This window comes from Gopherus evgoodei, chromosome 15, assembly GCF_007399415.2.
Source record: "Gopherus evgoodei ecotype Sinaloan lineage chromosome 15, rGopEvg1_v1.p, whole genome shotgun sequence".
Classification (NCBI taxonomy): domain Eukaryota; kingdom Metazoa; phylum Chordata; order Testudines; family Testudinidae; genus Gopherus; species Gopherus evgoodei.
Window position 1 is genome coordinate 2,350,546 of NC_044336.1, and position 15,089 is coordinate 2,365,634.

The 15,089-nt window shown below is 47.3% G+C and overlaps 1 protein-coding gene across 9 annotated transcripts in view; it reads left to right on the top strand.

Moving 5' to 3' along the window:
* Window positions 1–1,058: 1,058 nt before the first annotated feature.
* Window positions 1,059–15,089, top strand: part of LOC115635673 (butyrophilin subfamily 1 member A1-like) — a 67,455-nt gene continuing 53,424 nt past the window's right edge. For 7 of the 9 annotated variants that reach the window (XM_030534771.1, XM_030534776.1, XM_030534777.1 and 4 more), the window contains exon 1: window positions 1,059–1,116. The gene's annotated coding sequence lies outside the window, so the exon portion shown is untranslated. The other 2 variants (XM_030534773.1, XM_030534772.1) reach the window with 2 other exon arrangements.

The window sequence follows — 15,089 nt, forward strand, 5'->3', positions numbered from 1 at the left end:
TTGGAGTAATATACCAATAAAGTATCAGAGGGGTAGCCGTGTTAGTCTGGATCTGTAAAAGCAGCAAAGAATCCTGTGGCACCTTATAGACTAACAGACGTTTTGGAGCATGAGCTTTCGTGGGTGAATACCCACTTCTTCAGATGCCCACTTCTTTATACCAATAAAATACTTCTCCATAATGCTCTGGGTGCCTGAACAATTCATAAGGGTCACAACAGCTCATGATGCCAACCCAGCAGGAAAACATAATCCCACACAAATGATGAATGAACTCAGCCAGCCAATAATTCAGAGGAGCCTTATTAGTCCCCCAGGAACAACCCTCAGCCTTCCCTCATAAGTCTATCAAATAAAGAAGGGCTTGTTAGGCTCAGCTGAAGGGGCTGGTCCCTTCTCATGTATTCTGGAGATAGGGCTTTTCTGCTTAGAATTGGTTGGGTTACAGCACATTCAGGGGGAGCATGCCAGCTTCTGCACCCCTTTGCAGGGCTTCCTTGCCCTAGTCTTATCAGCACAGGGTGTGGTGACTTTATGTTGGTCGTGCAAGGAGGGAGGGAAAGCCTCACTGTGTCCTCTGAGCTCACACTAAACACCTGCATGAAGGCCAGGCAGAATATGGCTCTTGGTGTTTATTGTTCCACTGTGAAAATATGTGGCCTATTTCTCAGAGAGTTTTTTATTTGTGCCAGAAAACTTCTGAATTACTTGGAACCCCAGGGAGGCCTTTCCTGTCTTGGCCAAGGACTACTACTGAGGTCTGATTATTTGCTCTGCACCCTGGTGCACTGCTTCAGTCAGAATAAAAGTGTAGTGCTTGTGGGGGCAGAAAGCCTTGGCATGTGTGTATGACAGAAATACAATTGATTGTTATGACAATGACTCTCTGAGGGAGCAGGGAAAAGCCTTAAAAATTAAAACCGTCACTTTCCAAACCAGGGAAAATTTGCATCTGCTCTCCCTGCAATTGTCACCTTCTTGAGACTGTGTGTGTGTGTGTGTGTGTTTCTTTAAGTCTTTTATCTCTGCGTACCATAAATGGGATTCCTGTAACTTTGGTTTCACTTTCATTTGGAAGCTGCTGGACGCATGGAGAATGTTTCGGATAAAATTGCAGTAAGTTAACCAGCAATAGCTATATGAATAGACGAGTGTGTGCCTGTGTAGTGGGAAATGCTGCGGTAAATACAGAGAAATTGACCTGTAATGCAGACCTGGCAGTTCTGAAACTGGGAGCCCTTCCTCTGCCACTAGCCTGAGCACTTCCCTGTAAGATCCAGCAGGCCGGTGATTGTCAGCCCTCAATTGCTCCGGGTGAGGCTCTATTATTCTTCTCTGGAACTATTCCTATGGCAAGGAGTCTGTCCAAGACTCTCACTTTCCTACTTTAAATATTGCTGAGAAATGTCTTAAATGCTCAGAGATCTGCAGCCCTTTTCAATTACCCTGTAACACAGGCTGAAATAGCATCTGTTTATTCACTCTTCTGCATGATATCGTGGAATTAAATTTACACTCCAGCACTTCTGCTCTGGTGACTTCCCTGCAACCTGTCATCAGAGGAGTTTGCGCTCTCCCGTTCTCCGTACACAGTCAATGGAGATTTGTCATCAGCTCTTGCTACTGAAGTTCTGCTCTAAGAGATTAGAAAAAGAGAAATGGCATACGCCAGATTAAATAAGGCTGCTATAGAGAGGGGTTAATTTGAGCATGATGGGCCACGAGGATGTTTCTATGCCAGGGAGAGGAGGGAGTTATCCAAAGAGAAGGCTGATAATGTTACTTCTGCTGCTGTCCTAAGGGCTTTCCCAGGAGAGGGTTCAGCTTTACCACTTGCCCCATCAGCAGGAATCACTGAGTGCAGGGGCTGAGCCAGTGCATTCCCTGGCAGTCCTGGTCGTACCCACTTCCCTGGGCTGCACTGACCCTCAATGGCTGCCTGAGCATGGGAGAAGTTAGAGATCCTCAGTTCTGAGGTCCAACTGTGTTGGAATTTCCAGCTATTGCTTTAAGGGCTGTGGAGGAGGGGTGGGAGGAATTCCATAGTCCCACTTGCAGGCTAGAGAGCTTTGCAGCAAAGCATGTGACTGTGCTGGCAGTCACTTTGGAGACAGCCAGCTTAATGTAAGGTGGGGAGAATTGTAGCTCTCAGTTTTAGGGAGCAGACTGCTTTGTTTCTTTTCTTAGTGTTGGGTTCTCGTGTGTTCTGAATTCTAAGAAAAAAAGTTAAGTTTATTTAACTTCTGTGTGTGTGCTGTGAACACAAGAAGTGCCACTGAAACCTGGATTCCTGGTAAACCCTCCACCATCAGAAGCCCTTAATAGGATATCAGCTGGCATAAATCAGCATGAGTCCTGGAGGAGAGCTGGAGCCATAGGCAGTTGTTTAAAACCAACTTTTGCATCCTCTCTAAATTCCAAAAGATAAGTCAGCTCAGCCTGATTTGGGGGGGGTGGGGGGAAGGAAGGAGGGAAGTGGATTGAGTTTGTAGGAAAATCTGGAGTTATTTAAACTAGGGCATTTTACAAGTGAGCTGATTTCAACAACTCACAAGTCTTTGAATGCTTTTTTTTACCTACATTGTAGGAAAAAATGTAGACCTCTCCTGGGACTCCCCTGATTCCTCCTGCTTTGGGGGCTCAGTGACTCAAACTAAGACCGATGGGCCCTGAGTTCTTTACATGTGGTGCCTCCATCTTGTGTCAAGGTGCATGCCGGCCAATATTGTTTTGTTTCCTAGTGCTCCCCCATTTGTTTGTCTGGCAAGTGTACTACGTGCCAGACGAGATGAGACGTAAACTCACATCCCTGGACTCTCACTGCTGAGGTCTACCCTGTGGTTGTGAGGCAATGCACCCTGTGTTCACAGCCTACACACTACTGTAATGATCTTTGTACAAAATATGCTTTGTGAGGTATCATTTGAAAACAACTCACTGGTCAATAATATAATGGTGAAATGTATGTAGTAGCACCCCTGTTTCATGCTGTGAGCTTTCCATAGTGAGTTCGCCTGGGGAAGCCTTACATTCCCACCGAAGGGGCCCTGCCCCCAATTCTGCAGTCAGCAGTAACTCTGAGCCAGTGTTGTAAAACAGAAGGTTTGTTAGTTGTCAAGAACACAGCATAGAACAGTTCTTGTTAGCATAGAAAATAGGAAGATTCAGCAAAGTCCATCTTGGGGGGATCCAGAGCTCAGAGCCCTGAACTCTTTCCTTGAGTCCCAAACCAAGAGACTGTCCAGCTTCCAGCAGCCCACCTTCAGTCATGCCCTGTTGCCCCTCCTCTATCCTTTGTCTCTTTCCTGGACAAACTGGTCACCTAGCCTTCACCTCTCGCTTTGTTTTCCAACTCCTTTGGCCGGCTCCTTGCAAAATATGGGGCCTGGCCATCAGCTGCTGGGATACAGAGTGTCTGGCTATTGCCTGGGCTCAGGGAGCAAGAGAGAAGCCACACCTGCCCTCTACATTCTCTGCAATGATCACACACACTTATTACACCACCTAGATACTTGTGCAACACATAGAAGAAACTGAGGCACACACAAAGTATTCAAACAAAACATTAAGAGAATCCCACTTAATCACTCATGTATCATTCTATTGGGTTTCAGACTAAGAAACCATCTTTGGCAAGAGTCCCAGAAAAATATGTTGTAATGTCATTTCTATACATTTTCATTTTATCTGATTTATGTGTGAAAGCCTGATTATTTACATCAGAGGGGACTAACAATTCTTCAAGATAACATCTCTCAGGGGGTCCTTCTTACCCTGCTAGTGATTCTCAGCTGAGGGAAGATAAGTGCTTCTCTGCCTAACTTGGGTGTGGGGCCCAATCTGGGCTCAGAGGCTGCCTAGTGCCACACAAAACAATCATTAGCCCAGGAGCTAGGGAGACTCACCTGGAATGTGGGAAATTCCTGGTTTACATCCCCCTCTCTGCTGGAGGAAGAGCAGGGATTGAATGTGGCTCTGCTGTCTCTCAGGGCATGCACTAAATCACCATAGAGTGACTATCACACTTTCCCCTGGCCTAATTAATATTAAAGTGGAACAACTTAAACTAGAATATCCCATAGACTGGGACAGTTATCTGAGACTTGGTCAAATCCGTACTCTTCTGGCAGAGGGGTGTCAGAAAAAAAACAGAGTTTTCACTTTCTTTTTGGGTGCACCAAAGTTAGATACTTTATTTTTAGCAATTGGGTGGAGGGAGAGAGCTGAACAGGTCTTTTCCTGACAAACAATTACAGCAGCATTTATACTTTTTGTTACAAACAATAATGTGCAACAGCTGCATTTGGTTTATACATAGGTTATTTTGATTTTCTTTTTTACCTTTTCTTTCTCTACTTTCACATTCCCCTCCTTTTGTGCTTCTAGCACAACTAACATTCTTAAACCTCTATTTGCATTAAGCCTTTGATTTTAGATTAAATGCTTTAAATTAAGGGGCTTTGATTGGATGCAATGACAATGCATGATTAGCCTGGACATGAGGTATTACTTTATCATATCCTTTACAACAACATAATTTTAAACAACAACAACAACAATACAAGCAGTAACATTTTTATGGTAATAATATGATGGGGTTGTTGTACAATTTTAATTACAAAGCACAATACATTATACTTACTACATAAAGTAGACACTCTATAAGCTTAATGAAAGGCTTTTTTTTAACTTGATATATATTTTGAAGCATATGAATTTGCCCTTGTAATTCAGAGATTCTTTGAATCTCTGGTAACAATGAAAGCACATTTTGAAACCGATTTAAGTACTAAACTAGTCTGGTTGAAAGGTATTTGAAACCTAAGGGCTACTTGTAAAATTTTTATTTGCAGGCCAGTAAATAAAATGCCTGCAGTAGTGGTGAGATTAAAATAAATATTTTGTAACATAGTGGCCTTAATATGTACACAGCTATTATTAGCTTGGAAGAGTAGGTGTCCTGTCAGGGTAGTTCCTTGTCCCCTACCCTTTCAGCAAACATTACCCAATCCCACAGGTAACCCTCCCCATGGACCCAGCAGGATTCAGTATGTGGGAGCTCACCGCCCAACCGGTCCATATGCTTGGAAGGAGCACTGTGAACGTCCGCACTTTCACCCAGAAAATCTACAAGTATGTCTTTATGGCCACAGATCAAATGGTACTCCTGATGTGTCTGTAAGGGCAGTGGGCCAAGCCTGGTGCTTTTGATTACTCCGAATGGCCATTAGCTGGTCATTCAAGAAATTTTGAATTTCTGAACATGCTAGATCCCACTGCAATACCTTTTCCAGCATTAGTGATATTCAGTACTATTTTTGCCAATAGCTTTTGGGTTATTTTAGTACAAGTAAAATTTCCAGTGGGAGAACACACTCTTTAAGTATGAGTCTGATTATTTACTACTTGGGTAACCAAAACAATAAGGATCCCTTTTTCCTGACATATGACAGACCCCTGGAATGAGCATTATATTAATTCTATTATAAAACCTTAATTTTAAATTTTTGAAGCTTAATGGTAATGATGTCACTTTTTTTTTACCATTTTTTTTTTACTTAACTGTTTGCTTATATGGAATATTCTGAACCTTAAATATTTTTTTCAAACAATATTTAAATAAATCACTAAAGTGTGAAGGCCTTGGCCATTGGACTTTGTTAGATATATGGCATTGTTTGTATTTGGATGTGTTACAGGGGTAATAGTGTAATGGAGGAAATGGCAAGGTAGTGACAAACAAGGTGCCTTTGGTATTTGTTATTTAAAATTCAGTTAGGGAGGGCAATACATGCTGAAGATACTTATTTAAAAACACAGGGCGCAACCTGTAGAATAAACCCCAAAATCCAATTAATACTACATTTTAGCATGGGTTCCACATGTTTTTTTCTGCTAGTGTATAATTTTTATTTATTTATTTATTTATTTTACCAGAGTTAGTTTTAATGTTTTTTGTAGTTAGGAATTCCTGGACTTTGGCAATCTCAGCGGAACGAATATTTTTTTTTTAAGCAATTGTGGCTTAGCATTATACAGGGAAGCGGTTACTAGCACATTACTCTGTAGTGCTTTGGTTTTTGTAGAAAATACTGAATGCAGGTTAGCTCTGTCAGTGGACAAGGAAGAGGTTACCAGCACATCACCTTGTTCTTTTCTTTTGCTGTCCAGAAGGAGGAAAAGAAATACCAAAAGAAAAAAGACAGGCTGATCAATAGTAGGAGTGGAATTATCTCGAGGAGGAGGGGCTTTTTTGCAGTGAGAAGCATGGGTCCAGGCAGTCAGTCCTTGACACTTTACAGCGGTGTTGGTAGTTAGCAGGATTTGGTAAGGGCCTTTTCAGTGTGGAGCCAGAGCAGTCTTTTTTTGATGGATCTTACGTAGACTTAGTCTTCTGGTTTTAATAAATGGCAGGCTGCTAAGGTCTTTAGGTAACACTTTTTTTTACCTGTGAGAAAAGACACATTTCATTAATGCCTGGCAGCGCTGGCAGATTTTACAGCTGCTTGGGCACATTCAAGACCCACCTCTTTTGTTGCCTCGAGCCAAGTCCCAGCTGTGAGCAGTGTCCTTGAACGGGGCACGCGTCTTATCTCTGGACGTTCTGTTTGGGCTTTTTTAATTTACAAAGAAAACTTCCACTTTTTACTTACATGCCTTTTTTCTACAATGAACACATACATATTGCAATTATACAGTACTTTAGTTTTATTATTTAATGTATGCCACATACACCCTTCCAGGAAAATGACTTTAAAAAGCTGTGGAGCAACAAGCCAGGACAAGCACACCCACTTTTGAGGAGATCACTTGGTACAGCCTCTGGTGTCCAATAGCTTCCTCCCTTCTCAGCCCTCCGGCTAGAAATCTGAGGTAGCCAGAAAGATTCCATGTGCAATATGGGGAGTGGGTTAACCTTTCGTGTTCTTGCTTCCAAAGACTGTTCGTATGCAAAATTTTAACAATAATTTTTCAATTAAAAGAAAAAATAACTTCATTGGCCAAATCTTTCTTAAGCAAATGTATTAGATTTTAGTATATTACATTTTTGGATATTATTCAAACACTTTGTATTTCAAATTGAATAAAACAATTATATGCATTTTGATTTAACCCTTTTATTTAATTTTGAACTAGACTGTCCTATGAAAATGTTAAACACCACTCTGGCCACAAGACAAATACTACAAGACAGGACATAGAACACAGAACATAATTTTTATTCTGCCTGTAAATGAATGGTATTTTGATTGCTTTTTAGCTGGCATTAGTTTTCTTTGTAAGACAAAAAGAACATAGGTCTACCCCTTTTGGGGCAGTCAGTTATTGCTTAAAATACACATGAATTACCCATATTTTTTTTGTATTTGTTTTATAGGCAGCCCAGGTTTCAATGGCTTTTATTTTTATTATTTAGGTAATTTCATTAACAGACATTTTTGGCTTGCTTTTGCATTTAAGTTATTAGCCGCTTGGAGACTTTGTCTCAAAAGGACACAATAAATGTTTAACTCCTGTTTTTAAACACTTCCTTTGGAGTTCTAATATGATTTTAATTAAATAGCATGGTAGGTTTGCATTTCTTTTACCTCTGCTATAATATACACTGCACATGTTCTGGGGAAAATGCACATTTCCTCCATAATACAACTTTCACAACACTAGTCACATTAATTTCTACACAAGGTGTAACTTTCTTTTGTGCTTACAAAATCTTCATGCACCCCTAGTAAAGTGACAGCTCAATCACACAGAGCAAGAGGTACTGTCCTTTTTTTTTTCTTAACCAAACTTTTTATTTGCTATTTTGTTACTCAGAAAACAAATTTAAATCTTATTTTTTTGGCTTTGACTACCTTGCTGCAGCCACAACCTTTGGTCTTTATTTATGTAACCCTTCTGCCCCTCTGAATTGGCAGCAACAAGGGCCAGGTTCAGTATCCAGGGGTTCGGTTTCAATAACACCATGCATATCTGGCTAGAGCCCCCACCCAGTGACCTGGGACACTTACATACCACACCCCCAGGGCACCTCTAGGGGGCAATACTTCCCCTCTCGCAAGCACGGAGTCTGAGTGTAGCAAAATCTTTTTAATAAAGAAAGGAAACAATGTGGCATCCCATTGGAGAAACACCACAAAAAAGATTAAAAGTTTATTAGAGAATGTTTAAATAAAAAATGATACAAAGAGTTCAAAGCGTCAGTTGTTGTTCATTGGGGGCAGTATACAGAGTATAGGGGGACGCTGGTATGTGGGAATTGGTTAGCACATAACATATACAGTCTGCAAGGTCCTCCAATGTGGGGTGTATGGTGGGTGGGATCAAGAAGCAGTAAGGAAGCAGTGAGGGTACATCGCTCATACAGTGGGTTACACGCAGTCATGGGTATAAGTAAGCGGGCCGGGTAATGGGGACAGGATGATCCTCGCATGGTGGAATCTAGTTCGGTGGCTTTAGGGCTTAGGGGATATGGTTCGGTGGGGGGGGTTATAGGCCTCCTCCCCCCGTGGGTGCACAGAGCCACGCCAGCTCACTCTTGGTATTGGCGGTGGCCGGTGATGTGCTCTATGTAAATGTCCCTATTCCACCGGATAGCGTCAGAGACCATCAAACGTCTCATGAGCCGTGCATAGCGACGGCCCACCCCACAGGCCCTAAGTACACGTTCATTACAGGGATCCCAGGCACCCAGGGCCCTGACAATCAGGGCATCGGTGTAAACCTCGTAGCCCTTTGCCCGCAGGGTGTCCGCCAAGGGGACATATTTTTCGAGTTTACGGGCTCGGGCTTCACAGAAGGCTGGGGTCCTGTTCTCAAACGGGATCGTCACGTCGACGAGGATGATCTTTTTCCGCTCCTCATCCGTGATGACGATGTCCGGGCGCAGCAGGCTGTCGGTGTCGGGGATGGTGTGGTTGACTGCGACCTCACCCAGGTGTGGGGCAATGGCCTTCACCAGCTGGTCCTGGACGGTGTTGTGGCACAGCTGCCAGGCTCTGGCATGGGGCTTGCAGCTGCACAGGACGTGGGGCAAAGTCTCCAGGGCGTACCCACACTTCCTGCAGCGCTTGTCTCGGTTCCCGTGGTGGATGGTTCCATTGAGCGGGACGCAGTTCAGGCGGGCGCGGTGTATGAACCGCCAGTCGGCAAAACGGGTGAAACTGCCTGCGGGGAGAAAGTGGTTGCTGGAGTCCCACTTGCTGGTCACCTCAAAGGCCTTGCCCTGGTTGGGTTTTTTCCTCAGGGTGTCCATGTAGAGCGCATGGACAGCGGCCTTCAGTGACTTCTCCAGCAAGCCTCTGGCTCCGGGGCTGACGATGGTGTTGCCCTCTGTCTCGATCCGTGGCACCAAGACTCCCAGCTCCTGTCGTTCCTTGCTCCATATCCAGTGGCAGCCCAGTCGTTTTCCCAGCCGGCACGTGGCGTTGAGGGCGCGGGACCACAGTGAAGTAATGTCGCCCCCGTCCCGGGCGAATTCACCTCCAGGGAGCCGCTCAGGAAAGTGGCTACATCCGGGCCGGAGGGAGGCCTGCCAATTCGCTTCTCGATGACGGTGCGTAGGGCAGCCGCTGCGACGTTCTTTACCATGGCATCCGGGCACGTCAGGAGGCGGAAGGCGTGCGTGACGACCGCAATGTCGCAGAGGTTACCCATGCGGGGGACGTTGGCACCACCGTGCCTGTGGGCAATGTATATGAGCTCATTGCTGGCTCTCTGGGGCAGGGACAGCCACTGCTTAACCAGCTGCCAGATGGTGCTGTCTGCCTTGTTGAAGGGCACCTTTGCCACGGCAGAACCTCTTAAGATGAAGGTGATGCGGGGGATCAGGAAAGTGTTGAGGGCGTTGATCTTCTGCCATGGCGCCAGCAGGGATGCGTCGATCTTGGCAGCGTCCTGTAGGATCTCCCGGATGGTGTCCTCAGGGGTCTGCCGGACGCGGACACTAGTCGGCGTGCCGAGGTGTTGGTACGCCTGTCCTTCTGCCAGGGGAATGACAGACTCGCCCTGGATCTGGAACTCCGTCGTCTGCACCGAGTCTCTCTTGCTCCCGTCGACATGGAGGGACGCGCACTTCTTTGCGTTAAAGCGGAGTCCCGTCCAGTCCGCGACTCCCCCGATAGTGTTGAGCATGCTCTGGAGCCTCTCAGGGTCATCCGTGATTAGGACCAGGTCATCCGCATAGGCCAAGATGCTCACCCTCTCGCCATGCAGGTCGAGGCCGTCAGCACAGTCCAAGATCGCCCGCAAAAGCGGCTCCATGGCAAGGTTGAAGATGATTGGGCTGAGGGGGCAGCCTTGCTTCACGCCGCTGTGGATCGGGATCTCGGCGGTTTCTCCTTCTACCGAGCGGATGGTGGTGCTGCAATCCTCGTAGAGTTCCCGGATCAGGCCAAGGAAGGTCTCCGGCATCCCAAACTCCTGTAGCGTGCTGAAGATGTGGTGGTGGGGGATGGACCCGAAGGCATTGGACAGGTCGAGCCACGCTATCGCACACTGCTTCCGCACCCTCTTGGTCATCTGGAGAACGGTCTGGAGCAGGAAGTTGTGCTCGTAGCACCCCTCTGATGGCATGAAGCCCTTCTGTGCTGGGCTGATGGCTCCCCCGGCCGTTGCCCACTCCGTGATCCTGGCTGCCAGGCAGCTGGTGTACAGTTTGTACATCGTGGAACGGAGGGAGATGGGTCTCCAGTTGCTGGGGTCATCTCGTTCGCCCTTTTTGTGAATCAGGACAGTCATGGCCCTCTTCCAGGAGGTGGGAGACCTGCCAAAGCGCCGGCACAGGTTAAAGATGCCAGAGAGCACGAAGCAGCCAGGGTCTCGCTTCTTGAGCAGGCTGTAGGGGATGCCGTCCTTTCCGGGTGCCGTGTTCTTTGTTCTGGAAAGCCTGGCTGCCACCTCTTTAGGCGTGAAGTCAGTCTCTAGGTCGCCTGTATTGGTGATGTGTGGCAGGGGGCGGAGGCACTCCAGGCGCTGTGCGTCGTTTCTGGGTTTGTCACCAAATACTCCAAGGAAGTAGCTGTAGAGGCGCTCGGGCGGGATCGTGCAGTAGGACGGGGGGCTGTCAAGGACCGCTCTTACAGCCTTGAGGAGGTTCGTTCTGTACAGCTTCTGGATCTTGGAGGCTGCTGCCGGGTTGTAGCGACAGTTGGTGTTCCTTCTTCTAGCTCCTCTGGAGGTGGTGCCATGATTCGGGATGGGCCGTCTGAAGGCAGGCCGGGTGGTCACTTGGTTTGGTGCCCTCTTTGAGGCAGCCTCTGTAGTTAGCTCGCAGGTGAGCCTGTCGATGAGCAAGTCAAAGTCCTCGAAGGAAGCTACCGCTTGGAGCTCCTCAATCCAGGCGGCCTGCCAAGGTGTGGCTGGCCTATCCTTCAGCCTCTGTTGCTCGGGTTCTTCGACCGGTGTGGGCAGTGGGTTTGCCATGTGATCGATGGGTTGCCTCACTTGCGGCTCAGGAGGCCTTTCGGTTGGTTCCTGAGGCAGAGTCACCGGTGGGGTAGCACCGTTGTTGGTTGCTGGTGGGACTTGGTTCGGGTTGGTGGGTGTGGAGGTGACACCTGGTCTTTCGTGTGTGGTTGTCATCTGGTGGGTATCTGTGGGATCACGTGACCTTCTGGTGGCGGGGACCGGCCTGGCATCTTTTGGGGCTGTGTCGGTCCGTCTGATGATGGGGGACTGGTGGTGCAGTCTGGTTGTGGCAGTGGGCCCTGCGACAGTAGTAGTGTGCAGAGCGGTCTGGGGGGTGATTCTCGTTCTCCCAGTGGGCATGGCTCATAGTGCAGGTGGAGGAGTTGCGTCGGCTCCCCTTGTGGCTAGTGTTCGTGGGGTGGTCCGAGGGTCCGCGGTGGTGCCTCCAGGGGCAGGTTTTTGGGCGGCCACGTGTGGTGGAGCACTGACCCGTCTTGAGGTCGTGTGGTGTAGCACTCCCTGAATCAGTTTTAGTTTGGTCCATTCTCTCAATAGTAGTTTGCCCTCTGGGGTAGGTGGGACAACCGCAGCTGGACCTCACCCCTCCCTTTTGGCAAATAGTGTATCACGAATGTCAATATCTTGCAGCTGGGTTTCCTGCCAGTCAGCTGCATTGAGAATGGGCAAGGGAGATTGGTCCAAAGCAATATAGTTCACTGAAGCAGAAGGCACGCATTCAGGGGATAGGCCCAGAGTTTCAGCAACACATCCATGAAGGCTCTCATGGGCCTCCGGCTCTAGGCGACTCACACTGCAAATAGCTCTCACTCCATCCGTGGATATCACAGCAGCTCCTGGTGCCTGTGGACGCCTGGACAAATCTGCATCTACATTGCTTCTCCCTGATCGGTAATGAATGCTGAAGTCATAGCTAGCCAAAGGGGCCACCCATCTTTGCCCTGTAGCATCCAGTTTAGCACTTGTTAACACATAAGTCAGTGGGTTGTTGTCTGTCCACACCTGGAACTGAGCCCCATACAAGTAGTCTCGAAATTTCTCAGTGATGGCCCATTTTAAGGCCAAGAACTCCAGCTTGTGGGTGGGATAGCGGGTTTCACTATCAGACAGTCCTCGGCTGGCAAAGGCTACAGGTTTACGCTTGCCTTCCACCTCCTGGTACAGTACTGCCCCCAGACCCTCCAAACTGGCATCAGTATGCAGGATAAATGGCTTGCTTGGACTAGGACTGGGGCATGAGTTAGGCAAGTAATGATTTCTCAAAAAGCCCTTTCACATCTCTCATCCCACCGTGGCCCAAAGGGTTCGAAGGGGCCATAGTGTCTCTGCATGGAAGGCCCTTTATTCTTGGTCTTAGATTTGTTCTTGCTGGACTGATATCCCCTGGTAAGATCATTGAGGGGTTTTACAATTGTAGCATAGTTTTTCACAAATCTGCGGTAGTAGCCACTAAACCCAAGGAAAGTCTTGAGTTCTCTAGTTGCTTGGACGTGGCCATGTAGTGAGTGCTTCTATTTAATCAGGATCAGTACTCACACCGTCTTGGGACACGATGTGACCCACATACTTCACCGAGGTCCTGCAGAACTGGCATTTGTCAATTGAAAGCTTCAAACCATAATCCTCCAACCTATCAAGCACTTTATGAAGTCTTTCTTCATGCTCCTCCAAAGTTCTTCCAAACACAATCAGGTCATCCAAATAAACTAACACTTGCAGTAAATTCATGTCTCCCACAACTTTCTCCATAAGACGCTGAAATGTAGCAGGTGCCCCAGAAATCCCTTGGGGCATGCGTTCGAACTGATAAAACCCTAATGGGCAGATAAAGGCTGTCTTCTCCTTATCTTCTTCATCCAGGGGGATCTGGTAGTATCCACTCTGAAGATCCAACACAGAGAACCACTGGCTTCCCAGCAAACAGTCTAAGGCATCTTGGACTCGAGGCATTGTGTACTGGTCAACCACAGTACGGTGGTTTAGGGTGCGGTAGTCAGTATACATCCGGATTTTCCCATTCTTTTTATGGACCAGCACAATGGGTGAGGCATATGAGCTGTGGGACTCTGTAATGATGCCATTTGCAGCCAGCTCTTGAAGATGTTGTCGCACATCTTCCATCTCAGAGAGAGCAAGCCTTCTAGATCTCTCTCTGAAAGGTCGAGAGTCATGTAGTCTACTCCTTTTGCACATCCCACTCATGCAATGAGAACACCTTGGCTCTTTCACAGAGTTTCCTTCTTAGGCGATCTTTCCACTCCTCGGACAATGGTGAATCTCCAAAATCAGACTTTGCTGGGTCTACTGTTGGCACTTGAGTCTCACACTGGGGTTTTACAATTGATTCAGGCTCAAAGAGGTCTGCTATCTTTTGTCCTTGCCTCACAACAACATCTTTACTTGTTTAATTAGCAATCAATATAGTCACCTTTTCTTGGGCTTCAGCAGGTAGGGTTATGACTCCACTGGGGACCATGAGCTCTCCTTCAACCGGCTGCTCTATCATTGCTAATGCCCTTTACTGCCTTTCAGCTTGGTACTCATTACAAGTACTTCTTGCTCCATCCTTGCAGGCACTACTAAGGGAGTTGTACCCATGTACTTCAGTGCCCCAATTGGTAGCTCAGATGTCTCCTTTTTAGCACTCTCAATCTTCCTATAGGCTTCAGCACAAAGCGTATGGATCATCACGGTACTCAGGTACTGGTCCCCAGCCTGTCGTCTGCAGTAATCCGCAAGCACCTTGAAGAGACTGGAGTTTGTCCCTATCAGCACAGACACATCAGAGGTCCCTTTCGGGTCAGGGCATATTAAGGCAGCCGTGTCTACCTCTTGCTTTACGCAAGCAACCTCCTCTGGTATTCCAGGTGCACTATGACATACCCTTGATAGGGGTATTCATCCATGCTGAGGCCACACAGACCAATGCCAGTCAGTTACTGTATAGGCAGGTGCCTAAGCATCTGTTGGTAGAATGACTGAAATATAATAGTCACTTGAGATCCAGTATCAAGCACGGCTTTACACTCCGCCCCTTTGATCCTCACCATGACCTCTGCTCGAGGCCCTATCAGTCCTGCAGGGATCCCAGCTGGACGGCCTCTTCTGAGGGAATCTTCAAATCCTGTAGGCCTAGGTGGTCTCCGTCCCCAGACCTTCTGGCAGCTACTGGATCTCTTCCAACTGATCCTCAGCTTTTCATACACTAAGGAGGGGTTCTCTTCCTTATGGCAGTTAGCAGCACTGTGCCCATCCTGACCACACCAGTAGCAAAAGAATTGTCCTTTCCCCCTTCGCCGGGGTGGGACAGTGGCTCTAGATACTGACTTCTCCCTCATCACAGTCTGAGGCGCCTTATTCCTGGAAATCTTAGCTCGGTCAATGATGCTTTGCAGCTCAGCTATCCGTTCCGTCAGGACCTGCATTTGTTGGGCAAGTTCCTCTGTGGTGCTCACCATCAGTACACTGGCCATTGGCAGTGGTGTTGTGCTGGCTGGTTCCAATGTTTGGGCTTCCCAACACTCGATGGCCACCTGCCTTTCTTCCTCTTCCTTGACCTCCTTTATCAGCTGGGAGTAACTTGGGGGATGTTCCTGCCGTTCTCTTAGTCGGAGATGATGTAGGATCGGGTTCTGATACTGAGTCCCTCTTACAACTTGAGC